This window comes from Maylandia zebra, linkage group LG12 (genome assembly GCF_041146795.1).
Source record: "Maylandia zebra isolate NMK-2024a linkage group LG12, Mzebra_GT3a, whole genome shotgun sequence".
Taxonomy (NCBI): Eukaryota; Metazoa; Chordata; class Actinopteri; order Cichliformes; family Cichlidae; genus Maylandia; species Maylandia zebra.
Window position 1 is genome coordinate 24,163,232 of NC_135178.1, and position 17,737 is coordinate 24,180,968.

General features: G+C 38.8%; 1 protein-coding gene across 4 annotated transcripts in view; it reads left to right on the plus strand.

Moving 5' to 3' along the window:
• The window catches only part of grid2 (glutamate receptor, ionotropic, delta 2), a 558,936-nt gene that overhangs the window by 85,875 nt on the left and 455,324 nt on the right, over positions 1-17,737 (plus strand). The window lies entirely within an intron of this gene.

Genomic DNA, 17,737 nt, shown 5'->3' on the forward strand with positions numbered 1-17,737 from the left:
GATGCTGCAGTAGCTGGAGTTTGTAAGGGTGCCATTTGTGAGTAGCTAATATCCGCCGAAGGGATGTTTGACTAATGCCACTCTCCAGTGACATGCGGCGAGTGCTACGCTGTGGGCTCTTGCTGAATGAAGCTAGGACAGCCACTGATGTTTCTTCATTAGTGACAGTTTTCTTGCATCCACATTTTGGCAAATCCAACACTGAACCAGTTTCACAAAACTTAGCAAGCAGTTTGCTAACTGTAGCATGGGAGATGGGTGGTCTCGTAGGGTGTCTTGCATTGAAATGTGCTGCAATGACCCGGTTACTGCGTTCACCAGATATCAACACGATTTCGATCCGCTCGTCACGTGTTAACCTCTTCGACATGTCAATGGCTGTGAACAAAGAGAAACTTGTAAATAACTCATGAAAGAATAAAGTTACGTTGAAACCAAGCACACCATTGTTTTTCTTGTGACATCACCAATAAGTTTGATGTGTCACATGGCCCTCTTCCTATTGAAAAAACAAAAGTTGTATCCAAGATGGCCGACTTCTAAATGGCCACCATGGTCACCACCCATCCTGAGGAGTTTGCCCCCTCACATATACTAATGTGCCACAAACAGGACTTTAATATCACCAACCATTCCCATGTTATTACGGTGTATCCATATAAATGGCCCACCCTGTACTTTATTCTACTTTTACTGACAATATCATAATCTCAAATCAGGCGGTACACATTTACTTCTTAAACGCGATGGTATATCTGGTAATGTTTTTACATTGTTAGTTTGTAGACAGCTTCAGTTGCTGGAGCTGCCACAAAGGTGGGTCTGCCTGGTGTTTATATATTTGCCTCTATGTGGGCAACTGTTCAACAAAACAGTGTACAGTGGTCCCTCGCTATAACGCGGTTGACCTTTCACGGCCTCGCTGTTTTGCGGATTGTTTTTGTGCAATTTTGCATGCTTTTTTTTTCTTTTCTTACGGCGCATTGTGTTCTGCGTCCTGATTGGCTGTAGACCATTGTCAATCAATCTCCTCCGTACCGTGTCTCCTGTACAGAATGTTTCAGCTTGTCAAATTTACATAAATCTTCGATTGCTGGCAGTGTGACTCTGAAGTGCTGTTTGTACAAACACAGCAACATCGACTAAACGTTTTGCGCCATCAAAGGCACCTGCAGTAGCAGCCAAAAGGCAGGGGAAGATGCTAACCATCGCACAAAAAGTTGGACTTTTAGACACGCTAAAGGAAGGTAGACGTTACAGTATTTTTCGGACCATATGGCACACCGGATTATGAGCCGCATTAAGTGAAACATAACAGTCAGAAGATAAGTCAGACTTTACTCAACTCATTCTTCTTACTTCCTCCACTTCTGTACTATTGATTCATTAATGTTAAATTCTCTCACAGCTCCATGTTCTGGACCTGAAAACAGGGTTTGATCTTTGGTTTCATTCTATAATACTGGACTTATTTTTCTACGAAGGTTTGAACTTTGAGAGAGAAACAAGAGAGAAAAGTGTGAAAATGTTCATGCCTGTCTGAGAAAAGTGTATAAAGTGTGTATTTAGGGATTTTACAGCCTTTAAACATCTATAATAATTGTAAAAAAATAAACCTGGCAATTTCAACTATTGCGGGTTATTTTTAGAGCGTAACTCCCATAATAAATGAGGGACCACTGTACATCAAATTAAAGGCAGAATTTGAATGTGCTTGTGGTGCGAGACCCCACTGGTGTGGTGGCTGGTGTGATTCTGTTATAGGTTGGTCTCTAGTTATATACAGTGAGCTAAATAATTATTTGATTTCTCACTTGAATAGTTGCTAATTGTGATGGTAGAGACATAATATAAAACAGAATTCTGGATTTACAATACGCATTGCATAAAAGTTCTTACTTGATTTGCATGTGATTGAGTGAAATACGTATTTGATACCCAGGCAAAACATAACTTAGTGGAAAAAAACACTTTATTGGCAATTACAGCTGTTAGATGTTTCCTGTAGTTGGTCACCAGGTTTTCACACATCTCGGGAGGGATTTTGGCCAACTCCTCTTTACAAAAACTCTTTTAATCTTTTAGGTTTTGTTACTGGCATTTGGTTTCCACTGAAGTCTGGAGACTGGCTAGACAACTCAATGACATTAATGTGCTCCTTTGTTTCCTTGGTAGTATGTTTTAGATCATTGCCATGCTGGAGGACACACCCATGATATATCCTCAGTGGTATGGCTGAGGGAAAGAAGTTCTTATCCAACTTCCAAATTCAGCACAGGATCAAATAATTATTTCCCCCACTGTAGGTTGTTTGAAATGTCAACATGGTGAAAGCCTTTGCTGCTGCATCCTGTTGCAAGATGATCTCTAATTACATGCCTACTTACATCTCTAATTACATTTCAGGGAAAAGTAAAGAAAGGAGTTTTTTTTTTTAAATATAACATCCTTGTAGTGTCTTTCTGTTATCTTTAGTAACTAAAGACTTAATTCATGGTCACCCCTTAAGTAATCTACAAGTGTTTTCTCTTGTGAAAATGTCAAAGCCCTAAAATGTCAAATACATTGTAATGTGTCACTGTTTCCTTGCAAATTGTAAATGGCTGAAGAAGTAATGTGTTTTCTCACTGGTTGCATTCATATATATGGTTTATGAGTGTTTCCCGCTTTTCTGTCTTCCACCAGCCACCACTGAAACACTTTGGCTATAGATAAAGGAAATTACTTTCACAGAGATAAAATGATGATCAGATCGAACACCTTACCATTTGGATACCACATAGAACTTCATTTATATTTCTTTACAAGGGGGGGACTGTAAATGTATTGCTGACACACACAGACGTAGATCTTGCCACCTACACCTCCTGTACACCACTCAGGGGGTGTTGGAAACTAAGGGCTACCTGGCCACCTACCTTACTGCACTAATGAATAAAACAACAGTCACTTGGAGCTATGTGTGTGTGTGTGTGCGTGTGCGTGTGTGTGTGTGTGTGTGTGTGTGTGTATGGCAAGCTTCTGCTGACGTGCTGGCTTTTAAATGAACTCCTCTGGCTGGCTCTTTGGCTTGCGACCTGATTTAAGTGTCTGCATGCATATACGATAACCTGAGAAGCAGCAGTAAATGACCACTGTCAGAACAAAGCCAGACTCATCCACTTGGCATCATTCATCTTTCACATGCCTTTGCACTGCGACTAAGGCAGGTCAACTAAACATCATGCTATTATTTTTCTTTTTGTTTTTTTCTGACTGGAAGGTCCACACTACTACTTCAAAGTGTGATTTCTAATGATCAGCGTCTTTCACTACATTTTGTACTGAATAGTTTTAGACCTCAGCCACAAGACCTTAAGACCTGTTGCTGGAGGTTACTGGCTAATGCTAGGTGAAATCGACTGTAAGCAGGGTGCTGGACCAAAACCCTCTTTGTGTTTGCTGCATTTGCTTGTATTTTGGATGAAGACAGCAACTTGTCTGCAAACTATTTGTTTGAGTGGTAGTACCATAACCTGAGAACATTCAACTTCAAAGTAAAGACTGTGCCTCACCCCACCGAGGGTTCACAACCACTTGGGTAATAAAAGTAGTCTCTTGTTGTTTGCAGGGAATATGGCATGTATCTTACAAACTACTGTGACAACCTGCTAGTTACCAAAACAATGGCAAAGAAACTATTCACCAAACAGTTGTGGGATATACACTTTTCCCTAGTGTCCGATATTTGCCAAGGGATCATTAATTAGCTTCCTAGGCCTGTGTGACTGAGGCCTTATTGAGTCATTTTACTCAATAAGGTAAAATGACTTAACGTTGCAGATACTCAAAAAGTTGATTCTATTTATCTGAACGTAGTGTTTCCAGATGATGTCCAGATGAACATAACCAACTTTTTTGGGAATTCCTTACTTTGAGCATGCATCAAGACCTTTTGCAACTTTTTTGCAAAGCTCTAAACACATTTTTAGCTATGCACTTTCTAGTTTCACAGTTACGTTTGCAGAAGCTGCAAGCACAAGGTTAATGATTGCAACGGTCTATAGACACAATCTTGAGAAGCAGAGTAGGAATAATGAGTGTACTGTAAGAGACGGTGGGCGAAAAGGAGGACAAGAACAAGACCATGAACAGTAATGTAAGATGAAATTGTGTGGTAGACCATACCTTGCTTAATGGAATTACATCTTTTATAACAAAAACAACGTCTCATTTCTTCTAATAGTAAATGTGCCATGTAGATTTATTTTGTAAACTGTATGATGACCACATGAGGGTGAAAGTGCTGAACATTTTTTTGAGTTACTTTGTGAGTGATCTGAAAATTATTTTCTCTTGAGCATTGGAAACTGTTTTGATGCAGTTGTTGGTTGTTACTCATTCACTCAGGTTTTGTGAATGAAAACTGAAAACAGTTTTTTCTTTTATATTTTGATAGTTTTGAGAAATGGCTGAAAGGTTTCAAGAAACATCTTTTAAATTGTAAAAACTTGTAAAACATTTGTCTTCAGGTTAGATTTTGTGTTGGTTTAGGTTTTTTTTTTTTTTTTTAAACCTTCATAAGGGGTTTTTCAAGCCATTTACGCCTTGATCTCTGCACACGGCTTTTGACAGCAAACTTTATTACTTGACTGCCTGAAAAAATGTCAAGGGCTTATGTACTCAGCTTCAAAATTCCTTGAATCTTGCTCACTCAGTTTTTTATCATGGAAACCAGGCCTTTTCATTAATTCTAATCAAATATGGATCCCACAAAAGTGATCCTAGAAATGCATTTTATATTTAAATATGCTTTACAAACTCTGTTCTTCTTTTATAATGGCTTTTAAGTTAATTATTTGGATATTGTAGTCATATAAATGTGAATTACAGCTGAAGCAGAGAATGTCACTTTAATGGACCATAACATTATCAGATGGCTGTACCACTGACCCCCTGCCTTTCTTTAACTTACAATAAGGAAACTATTTCCCAAGTGAAATATTACATTGTTCTGGTTGCATAAATACTGTGAACGTGCGTTTAAAAAAATTCTAATGTTGCTTTTATGGTCATATTAGTGAGTTATTGTTCTGGAAAATGTATTAGATGTTTCTGTGAGTTTTCTATGTGTCATTTTAAGTTTTCTTAAATTTTCAAGAAAGGTACAGAATATTTCAATAAGATCCCAGATAGAATTCCCAAAGCAGGTGATTTGTACTACATTCTTTCTCTAACTTTAATCTTTGCTGAATTTCCAAACCTCAAAAACGCAGAAGGAATTTCTTAGTTGATGAATGAGAAGTGCATCAAGATTCTGCTTGTTCACAACGACGCCACCGCTTTGGCAAACATCCATCATGTAGCTACAAACACTGACGTGTTATCGCTGTAATGAATATCTAACATCAGGATTCATTAGGAGTTGATTATAACCACTTAAACCTACACGGAAACGCAGGCTGGCAGGTTAATTTTTGCATGTATGAAGAGCATGTGTGTGCACGTGTCCAAATATGTCAGTGTTTTTGTTTCTAGCATGCTTGTGCAACCGCGAGGATTGCCCATTGCTAATAGGTTTGTAGATAGAGGAGCTTTATTATGCTCTTTATGACTTTTTAATGGACTCACAGCTCACTGTTGAGCATATATGTGTGTGTGTGCATTTGCATGAGTGTGAATATTAGTAGTGAATATGAGCAAGCTGAGTGCAGGTTTGCAACAGAATGTATTCCGTGGGGGTGGTAGTGTACTGAGAAGAGGCCTTGAGGGAATGAGGGCTCGAGAGATAGGTGGTGGAGAGAGAGCATGACAGAGGGATAGTGATGGGTGGAGGAGAGAAAATGTATTTCATCAGAGAGAGAGAGAGAGATAAAAGGATAGGCAGTGAGACAGAAAAAAGAATGATGGAGTGAAAATGAGGAAAACAAAAGTGGTACTAACTCTGCTCCATGCTGTGTGTGGGCAGATAGAGTGGCAGTAATGAAGAACAATATAGTAAGACAAAGTAAATGAAAAAGAAAAAACAGTCACTCATTTATGAAGCAAATATACACCTGATACTACCATTGCGGCTCTAAAAGCCAACCTAATTTTGGACTACAAATGTAGTCTCATGTTACTGTTCTGTGTTGTGATTATCCCCCTGCTGAACCATCTACATCGGTCTGTCATTATCTTACAAAGAAAGGCATATAGCGGTTATAAAAAGTACGTGCCCCAACTCAGTACATGAATGAAAGCAGGGAGTCCACGACTATTACACAATAGCTGTGGAAGAGAAATGTGGGGAATGGTTGTTGCTGTAGCTAACTGGATCTTTTCAGCGGCTTGTGTATGATGGGCTGAATGAGAAATAAGTAACTTGCAGTAAGTAATGATATGCTAATAAGCCATGTTTTCATTCTGTTATGCTAGTTAGCCATACGGAGCAGTTAATCATTCATTAACACATGTTCTTAGAACGTTTATTTTAAGCATTAATTACAAATAGGTCAGCATAATGAAGTACGGTTTTCCTTTATGATGTAATCATAATCAAGCGATCACATCTGTTGTATACTCTTTTTTTTCTTGTTCATCCATTTCAATGACTTGAGGTATAAACTAAAATGTGGATTTAGGAAATGATTACAGATCTACTTGATGATATCCTCGTGAATTGCAGGATTGAGGACCCAAATGGAGACACAAAAGATTCACTGACAAACAAAAGACAAACCTTTATTTCAGCTGATGGAAACTTGATAATATAAAGTTCACCAGGACAGTGAAGAAAATTCAAAACTGAACCACAGCAATGATTGAAGACCCTAAGATAAACATGAAGGCAAAATAGCACTATCTGTATGTGAAATGGCAGTCAGAGAGTTAGACACAGGAGGGTAATAAGATGCAGGTGGAGATAGTAAAATACAATGAAAATGGAGTAGAAGTAAAACTACACACAAGACACTAGAGACAAATGAAAATAGAACGAGAAGACAGTAACTAAACAGGGAAATGGAGACAGATGAATAGACTTGACAATTAACTTGAACTTGAACCCAAATCCAGACACAAAAAATGGACTGAAAAACAAAAGCAAAACCTATATTTCAGCTGATGGAAACTTCACAATATGAATTTCACCAGGACAATGAACAGAATTCAAAACTGACTGGTGAAACACAGCATGGATAATACACACTGAGATGAGGACTGAGGGAAGACAGCACAATTTATAGACAAAAGGACAATCAGGGAAATAGACACAGGAGGATAACAAAGGTAGATTGACAACAACACAGAAGGGAAAGCGAAGCTAAACACGAGGCACTAGAAACAAATGGCTACCAAAATACAACAGAAAGTAAAAAACAAACAGGGAAATAAAAACACTTGCATAAACTTAACCTAGGAGACAAATGAGAATAAGACAGGAAACACTGAGGAAACAAATTAAATTCTATAACTAGGACTAAATTATAACAAGAGTAAAGGCTCCCAAAATACTCAAGAATAGAAACAACAGAAACCAAACTAAGAACACCTAACACACAAGCTGGAAATAAACCTCAAAAAACACAAAGACAAATCTGAGATCATGACAGTTCTGCTTTGGAGTTTGTTTTTTGTTTTCATTTATATTAGTGCTGCTTTTAGAACGAGTGCTTTCTTTCACTGAAAACATTCATGTTCCTTTTCTTGCGTGCATTCGTGTAGCCCGACTAGTATTTAAGTGCTTAAGCAGAAGAGAAACGTTGTGGCAGCATAACCAAGGACAGGAAAAGAGAACTACTTATTATTGAAGTGCTTGTGTAATGATAAACAGAGCTCAAAAATCTGTAGAGGACAAAGAGAGGACATGAGGTTGTGAGGAAAAACAAGCGGGGAAGATGACAAAATGGACAAGACGGGGGATGTGAGAGGAAGAAGAGAAAGATAAGTGACGAGAGAAGGGCCAGAGGATGGCAGGTGATGACAGGGAAAAAAAATCATGTATGTTAGATGACATAGATGACAAGTATGTGATGGAGGGATAAAGATTAGGCTGGGTGAAAAGAAGGAGAAGCAGAGAGGCTATGTGAATTAGAGAGAAATGTGAAGGAGTGAAGTGAAGTAGAGGAAAATGCTGGAGAGAAAAAAGAGACAAAGGGGTGGAGAGTTTAGAAGTTTTGAAATTGTAACTATAGGGAATTGGGACAAGGATAGAGTTTGATAGCGTGAGGTTGAAGAAGACTACGGCAGGAATATAAATGTCAGAAGATGCTGAAGACATGCAGTTTGCTGGAGAAGGAGGGCAAGAGAGGGCGGATTGTATAAATCCATCCTTCCTTGAAATATAATATGACATTTATGATGTGTACAAATCTGGAGCCTCTTACCAGCGCTTCAGGCAAAATCCTCCCAAATGTTCGGCATTAATCAGGAGGGTGAGCTTTAAAGACTCAAGGTGCTCAAGTAGAGCGGCTTCGTGCGTTAAAAGCAGATATGAACGTTAAATTCAGATGTTTTTTGATACCTGTTTTTATTACCATTTCTTTCAAGTCCCTTACAGTCTCTCTTACACTTTCCTTTTAAACACATTTCCTTCATTGTTGTTTGTTCATTTTTGTTGTTGTTTGTAATTCATCAAATACTGAAAAAAGTCTTCCACAAAAAACAAGCCAGCTTTGTGTAAGTTTTATTAATTTGATTGTTAAAGGGTTAATGTTTTCATATGCTGATGGTCAAGGTTTGCTTGTTATATTCAAGTTGAGTTTGATTTTTAATATAGTGTGAATGAATTGCTGTTTGGTACTTAACCTTTGGTTGTTGGATATTACCACCATTCAAATGTGCCTGAAAGGCTTTTGCTTCATTATGACAATGCTGCAAAAGAAAGTAAAGAGAGAATCGTGCCTTTCTCAATAGAGGACATATCTTTCAGAGTTTTCTGTTGTATTTGAAAACATGGCTTCTTGATTCTAGGAAACATAATCACCTGCAATACTGCATACTGTTTGGCGAAGTAGGAACAGCAGAGATAAGTACACTAGGATTTTGTGTTGTTTTGCTTTGCCTTGTTTTAAAGGAAATACCGAAAGTTATTTTTGGCCAAGTTTGACAGCCCTTGTTGGAAAAATAGAATATGTGATTTGTTTTAAATGATGCAGGAAACATCTGAATTATTGATTCAGTAATAAGAAAGCCTCTGTCTGCCTGCTACACACAAACATATACACATTTTTAAGTACATCGAGTCTTTTCAAGCCAGGCCAGATTTACTTGGATTAGATGTCACACACTGCATCACATTGAAATAAGAAAGGGCGTGGGGGGGGGGACAAGAGTGATAACGACAGCAGAGAGAGGAGATAGTTAGGGAAATATGAGGAGGGAAGCAAGCAAGGAAACATGGGGTAGAGAGCAACAAAAATGGAGGAAGGTTGAGCTAAATAAGGAGTACAAAATGGAAAACAGCTTGGAAGGGAATGTAGGCATGACGAAGCATGATAGAAAGGCAGAGGACAAAGAACAAAGAGAAAGCGAATTAGGGAAATTGGCTAAAAGAATGTTGAAAACAGACAGACCTAAGGAAAAGTATGTGAGAGATGGTGAGGTGGAGAGGAAATGAGCAAGTTAGGATAGTTGACAAAGAAAGGGAAACTCTTCAACAGGTAAAGCTCCAAATCAGGAAGTAGGAAGGCAATAATCCAATATTTGGATCGATTATCAGTCTGGTTTTGGCTCAAAAAGCTGGATTGGCCATGAGTATTTTATGCTTACTATGCCAGTAACTATACACCAGTTGCTAGAGGGAGAGCTAACATACCATGGTAGGTAACAGCAGTTTGGACGTAACTCGTGCTGTGAGGCAAACAGTGTTTCTTTTATGTCTATAAAAGTTTTGACATGCCCCTATGACAACACTTGTCCCTCTCACTCTCATTATGGAAGCTTTTATTGTGCTTACAGTAACATAGCATGTTGTTATTTGTTCAATATTATTTTGCCTATTCTGTATCCTACTCCATACATTTGTCTGTGAGGAGGTGCACTCACGTGGTTGCTGGAGATGTTTGCAAGTTGCTAGGTGAAATCAGTAGCAAAATGTGTGCTGCACCAAAACGTTTTTATGATTGTGGCAGTCATTGTAGTTGGCATAGAAGGCAAGACAAGTTTATTTATATAGCACAATTCAACAACAAGGTGATTCAAAGTGCTTTACAGAGACATTAAAAAACAAAAACAAATAAAAAGCATGATTTAAAATTGATTAAAAAAAACAGTAGATAAAATCAGTAGTTAAAATGTAAGTTTTGAAATTTAAGCTTAAAAGTGTGGATTTGGTGTTGTATTCAAATGCAGCTGAGAACAGGTGAGTCTTCAACCTGGATTTAAATAAACTGAGTGTTTCAGCTGATCTGAGGCTTTCTGTGAGTTTGTTCCAGATATATGGAGCATAAAAGCTGAATGCAGCTTCTCCGTGTCTGACAGTGTCTAGAAAACACTGACTGGTGCCTCAGCACTGTAGCCAACATGTTTGGGAAAGCCATAACTTTTAGTTTGAATGTTCTCCGTTTTACAGCTTGTCTTACTTTTCAAATCTTTCATACGAACTGCAGGCAGTCTGCTAGCAACTAAAGCAATCTATTTGAGTTTGTAGGTGCAGCACTGTACACGTATAGATCTGTGTGATTGGAACTTTAGAAACTTTATCAATTTCATTCTGCCTAACATCACCCTCTAGTAACCACTCGCCAACTGGTTGAGGAATACACATTTTCCCTTGTGACCAGTGGTTGCCAGATGGCCTCTGTGATTGGGGCTAGAGTAATTTCACACTCAGGTCACAATTAATACAAGAAATGGATCAGTGCAAGTTTTGTCTACATGCTGATATGATAGATAAGAAGGAGAAGATAGACACTTTATCAAACAGAGCTATAATTTCACAGTAGCTGTCAAGGGTATACACAGGTACACTGAAGATACTCCTTAGGTCATTCAAGTGGTACATTGCTATCATTTACTTATAACTTGGCTTGGGCTTCAGTATATTTTCATAACTGGCTCACAGCCACCTACTCTACTGTTTCCAGATCCCTGACAATGCTGGCCAGACAGGAGCTGAGTCAGCTGTTGTTTGGAAATCAGCTGGACCTTGCCAAAAAACAGTCCAGAGCTGACTTAAAGAGAAACACAAAACAAATGTTGCCGTCAGTTTTCTGTCCCCGGTTGCACACAAAGGGATACGAATTTAAATGTATCTCAGATGAGCTAGTTATTTCACCTAATGCTTAATGAATGAAGACACACAACAAATGTTCCACCTACTAAAAGTATATTCATATGTGTGGGAGGAAGCAAAGCCTTGGGTATCAACAGTAGGTCTCTACAAAGGAAGCAGTAAGGCAAAGGTCTGTCTAGATTAGAAGGGAAAAAGGTAAGACATTGACAGAGACGTGGCAAAGAAAGGGGTGACCTTGGCACAGCTTTGTGTGACAGTTTGACAAAGAACTGGCGTGCTGCTGAACTACAAATTCTGCTGGCTGCTCGCCTCCTTAACGATGGAGCAAATTAATTTACGTGCCTATAATGAAAGAAGTGAAGGAGGAGGGAAGCAGGGAGGAGAGATGAAAAAAGTAGGAGAACGAAAGATTTTTCTTGCACAAATCAGGTTACCTGGGAGATTTGTCCATGAATGCACAAGGGGATAGACGGCAGTCAGAGGCATCCCTCTGACATATAGTCAAGCACGCACACAGTTTGCTTCCATATTTCATTTAATTGTGCACACATGCTAGATATGGTCAGAGTAACCTACTGCAGATGCACAACCCTGATAACGAAGTAACCATGTTTCTGGGAATACTTGAACACAATAGACCCTGTATCTAGCAAAACTACATGAGAATTGTGTATGTGAGTATATTCTGGTGTGAGGTCATATGATAAATATTAGAGCTGTTTTTATATCTGTTCCTGTCATACTCCACTGGCCTGCTCTGGTCACCAGTGACCATTAATTCTTTGTCCTCCTCCCTTTCCTTTCTTACACACACACACACACACACACACACACACACACACACACACACACACACACACACACACACACACACACACACACACACCTACACACACTTACACATTAATTCTATACTCCCTTTCAGCTCTCACATCATTGCTGTAAATAACAGTGTGTTTGTGTGTTTCGCACACGTGTGTTTGTGTGCGAGTGTAATTTAGGGCATTTGACACTGTAGGACCATAACCTCTGCCGTTCATCGCCATCATCACTCAGCACTGCCGCTACCTTGCTTTCATCATCACATTGAGCCGGAAACACTTAAGTCTAGCCTTGTCACAAATCAGTAATACATCATGTGATTTATGCTGTGACGTGTGTTTGTGTGTGTGTGTGTGTGTGTGTGTGTGTGTGTGTGTGTATTCCTACACATTATCCTTGTCAGGGTTCCTGTCACATTACTGTCATCAGCTGCAGTTTCAACAACAGGTGTGTGTTTGTTCGAGAGACAAAGGAATGATATTTCAGATATTTCTTCAGTGCCCCGTTTCGAGTCGTCCTTAAGAAAAGAAGAGAATCAGATAGAGGCATATGGTGATAGGGAGAGAAAAGAACAAGGGGGAGCTTTACAGTAGTAAAAAGCTTGAATGGATGAGCGTAAAAGGCCAGAAGGCAGGTGTAAAAACTAAGTGAGGTGGGAATGGATTTTCCAAAGCAGCATACAGGGAGTGCAGAATTATTAGGCAAGTTGTATTTTTGAGGAATAATTTTATTATTGAACAACAACCATGTTCTCAATGAACCCAAAAAACTCATATCAAAGCTGAATGTTTTTGGAAGTAGTTTTTAGTCTGTTTTTAGTTTGAGCTATTTTAGGGGGATATCTGTGTGTGCAGGTGACTATTACTGTGCATAATTATTAGGCAACTTAACAAAAAACAAATATATACCCATTTCAATTATTTATTTTTACCAGTGAAACCAATATAACATCTCCACATTCACAAATATACATTTCTGACATTCAAAAACAAAACAAAAACAAATCAGCGACCAATATAGCCACCTTTCTTTGCAAGGACACTCAAAAGCCTGCCATCCATGGATTCTGTCAGTGTTTTGATCTGTTCACCATCAACATTGCGTGCAGCAGCAACCACAGCCTCCCAGACACTGTTCAGAGAGGTGTACTGTTTTCCCTCCTTGTAAATCTCACATTTGATGATGGACCACAGGTTCTCAATGGGGTTCAGATCAGGTGAACAAGGAGGCCATGTCATTAGTTTTTCTTCTTTTATACCCTTTCTTGCCAGCCACGCTGTGGAGTACTTGGACGCGTGTGATGGAGCATTGTCCTGCATGAAAATCAGGTTTTTCTTGGATGGATGCAGACTTCTTCCTGTACCACTGCTTGAAGAAGGTGTCTTCCAGAAACTGGCAGTAGGACTGGGAGTTGAGCTTGACTCCATCCTCAACCCGAAAAGGCCCCACAAGCTCATCTTTGATGATACCAGCCCAAACCAGTACTCCACCTCCACCTTGCTGGCGTCTGAGTCGGACTGGAGCTCTCTGCCCTTTACCAATCCAGCCACGGGCCCATCCATCTGGCCCATCAAGACTCACTCTCATTTCATCAGTCCATAAAACCTTAGAAAAATCAGTCTTGAGATATTTCTTGGCCCAGTCTTGACGTTTCAGCTTGTGTGTCTTGTTCAGTGGTGGTCGTCTTTCAGCCTTTCTTACCTTGGCCATGTCTCTGAGTATTGCACACCTTGTGTGCTTTTGGGCACTCCAGTGATGTTGCAGCTCTGAAATATGGCCAAACTGGTGGCAAGTGGCATCTTGGCAGCTGCACGCTTGACTTTTCTCAGTTCATGGGCAGTTATTTTGCGCCTTGGTTTTTCCACACGCTTCTTGCGACCCTGTTGACTATTTTGAATGAAACGCTTGATTGTTCGATGATCACGCTTCAGAAGCTTTGCAATTTTGAGACTGCTGCATCCCTCTGCAAGATATCTCACTATTTTTGACTTTTCTGAGCCTGTCAAGTCCTTCTTTTGACTCATTTTGCCAAAGGAAAGGATGTTGCCTAATAATTATGCACACCTGATATAGGGTGTTGATGTCATTAGACCACACCCCTTCTCATTACAGAGATGCACATCACCTAATATGCTTAATTGGTAGTAGGCTTTCGAGCCTATACAGCTTGGAGTAAGACAACATGCATGAAGAGGATGATGTGGACAAAATACTCATTTGCCTAATAATTCCGCACTCCCTGTAGTGAGTCTCTCCACCAATTATTATTATGTCACAGTCACACTACTGCCTGGAATACTGTGAATTTTGGTCCATAGGTATTGTTCCTCAGTTGACGATTATTGACTCTGGTAGCCGAGACTTTTCCTGTTGCACAATGGCAACGCTTATCTCTCCTTTAAAAAAAGAAAATTCAATTCAACTCTTTGTGTACATATTGCAAATGTTTATGTTTCTCGCACACAGCATCTCACTAAACCACAGTGAGTTATACATATCCGATTTTACACAGAATGAACAGTAATCCCTTTGTTTTTCAAAAAGCAAACCCATTTTTCTTTGATAAGCAGCATTTTATGTTGTATAGTGCTAATTAAGCACATTAAATGTTTATAAAGGTTATCATTCCTACATAGTAAATTGCAGTGGTTCCATTGCACTCTACAGCACAGCATCACACGGCTGCAACTGCTAGCGTGGGTGTAGACTCTTAGCCTTGTTAAAAATCTAAAAAAAAAAAAAAATTAACCTCTAGATAAACTTCTGTTGTGCAAACCAGATAATTATGCAGATAAATATGCATGTGTGATTACACAATCATGGCAATAAAGCTGACATTAAAGCCCACATACTGACTAATGATCATCCTTTTTTTTTCTCTCTTATTTTCTTTTTTAAATGTACTTGTATATTGTTCACATGTTGAAATAAATTACCAATCAATCAAATCCTTTGATCTTTCACAAACACACACACACACATATATCTTTAACTATATATATGTATATATATATATACAGTATATATGATGATGATTGAGTGTGTGAATCAAGATTTTGTTACTTTCAAATCAGAAGGAGAAATTGACCAAATATGAACATGTAGATGCTGCTTTGTTTGTTAACTGCATATATTTACAGTGAATAAAAAGAGAGGATATGTAAAAGCGAACATTACTGAGATTCCAGCAGATATTGGCTGGGGCAAAAGAAAAGACTATTCTAACTTATTTGTGGCTTTGTGTGACAACACATTCCCCTCTTTTTTTTTTTTTTACCTCTAGCATCACTCATCCATCCCAGTCGGTTGTTTGGCAGGAAGTAGATAAACAAGTTATTTATTACCTCTTTATCAATGTAAACAAACTAGGAAATGAATACTAAACACTTAAATTTGATCGATACTTCCTGACCAAAACACTTTAAGTTTTTGAATCCTACATCACTAGAAATTGACCACTGTTGCTGATAATGCTGTTGACGTCGAAGGCATGGTTGGGGAAAAATGTTGATGATTTAGTACTTCTGCTCACACGCTGTATATGTGTGTGTATGTGTGTGTGTGTGTGTGTGTGTGTGACTGCCCTTGAGGCATCCGTGTAAAGCAAGATTCAGTACTTTTATATCCTGGCTTGCTGATTTATGCTGTGACGTCTGCCTTTGCACTCACAATCACATTACTGGAAGGGAGGAAGAGCCAGGGCCCTGTGTGTTGTTTGTGTGTGTGCATGTCTGTGTGTGTGTGCGTGTCTGTGTTTGCTAATCAGCATGCAGTAACGCTGTTGTTCCAAAATAGCTGACAGTGAACAGCAGACATTTACCAATCGTCTGTTCTCATCTCTTGTCTTGTGCTTTCTTCTTGTGAAAAGTTAATTATTTTTTTAATATGTACACATTAAAGATGGTAATATTTGGGAGATTCCAAAATAGTTTGATTAGTGTTTGAGTTCAGAAGCCTCAAAAGGTTCATGCTACTCTTCAATCATTAGGAACAACAGGAGCCAAGTTTAGCTTTAGTGAAATAAAGATGAGAAAGAGTCAGCGAATTGTAGTGTGTTTATTTTCCAGACTTAATTCCGATTCTTTGTTCACATTTACCTTGGACTTTCATGCCCCCCTGCAGTGACTCCATGCCCCAGAAAGGGGCCCCACCCACAGCTTGAGAACCACAGCCTTAAGGCATAAAAGCATGTTTAAAACACATTTGGATTAAGATTCAAATCTGCTTCACAGACCAAGGACTTTTTTTTTTCATTATCACCTACATTTTTTTCTCATCTCCCTTTCTGCATGCACACTGGGTCTCGATTAAAGAGTGTTATTTTCAGTCACATGCACGTAGCTAATATATCACCGTGCAGGTGTAGCAGCTTTGATAGAGAAATGATATAGGTGATAACAGAAGAAAGAAAAGTGACATGAAAAAATACTACAATACGGTGTCTTCTTCTCCATTTCAATATCTTTTGTTACCATTGTGGTCACTAGATCCCAAAATGCATTGGTGGTGTGATAAAGGAAATACACACTTTACAAGGAAACAAACCATATGCAAAGAGAGTGGTGTACGATGCAGTAAAGCTTTTAACATATGCCTGGGAGCAGGTTACTATGGAAACATCCTTGTAGAAACCTAGATTAAAGGAGCCATTTACTGTTCCCTCTGCATGTTTGTAAAAAAAAAAAAGACAAAAAAAATATTACAAAACTTTATCCACAAAGGAAAACACACAGAAAGTCATAAATCAGCTTACTAATGTCAAACATTTCGATGTGCTTTTGTCCTCTAGACATATAACCTTTACAGTGTCATGGTTCCAGTTTAAAATCTGTACCAATCCTCTCCCAGCAGTGTCATCTTCAAACTGATTGGGACCTTATTCAAAATTTATCACTAATGGAATAGTTAATGTCTTTGTTCTTCATTCTTTATCGCTTTGTCCAGGCCTGCTTGTCTCACCTCATCTATACTGCATGATTATAAAAACAACCAAGACTCAATCAGTTGCCTGGTATTTACAGTTGCCTAATGCTGAGGAATCAAGTGATTGAACGATACATATTTAATGAGGCCTTTGACGCAGAGGCAGTTAACATATCATTCCTAACCGCATGTGGTTTTGAATGAGGTGTGCGTATAAAGGCTGTGCTGGAATGGATTGCCCTTCAGAAGTTGAGTTTAATCAAAACGTTGTTTAAACTGTTGCAGATGTGATAATATTTAGGGTTTTACAAATTTTGCTAGCCACATATCTTTTTCTAATTAAATGTATTGACAATTAAATTATTGACAGTTTAACAGATTCCAGTAACCTAAAAAAGAGCATAAGGAAGAGATTTTTTTTAAACAATTAAAGAGGCAAGTGGATTTCTAAAGCACAAGAACCAACTAATCTTATTGTAAAAATGTAATACTGTATATGATTTCCTGGATGATGTATCCAAAGTACTGCAAAATAAAGACGGTGAAGTTTGGGCTCTCTGGGATTTAGTCCACAACCTTTGTGGTATTAACATCAGGCTATGCACAGCCAATTACAGATATAGTTTTCTAAATGTGGTACAAAACAGCCCTCAGCCAAAGCAGCCTTCTTGGTTATTAATGGATTTTGCTACCTGTGTCTTACACACATGCACAGGCACACACATCCACACTATACAGTATGAGGCTTATTTTCTGGTCAATGAAATGCGGTTAGCAGTGCTTCACTGCGCTGGCTTA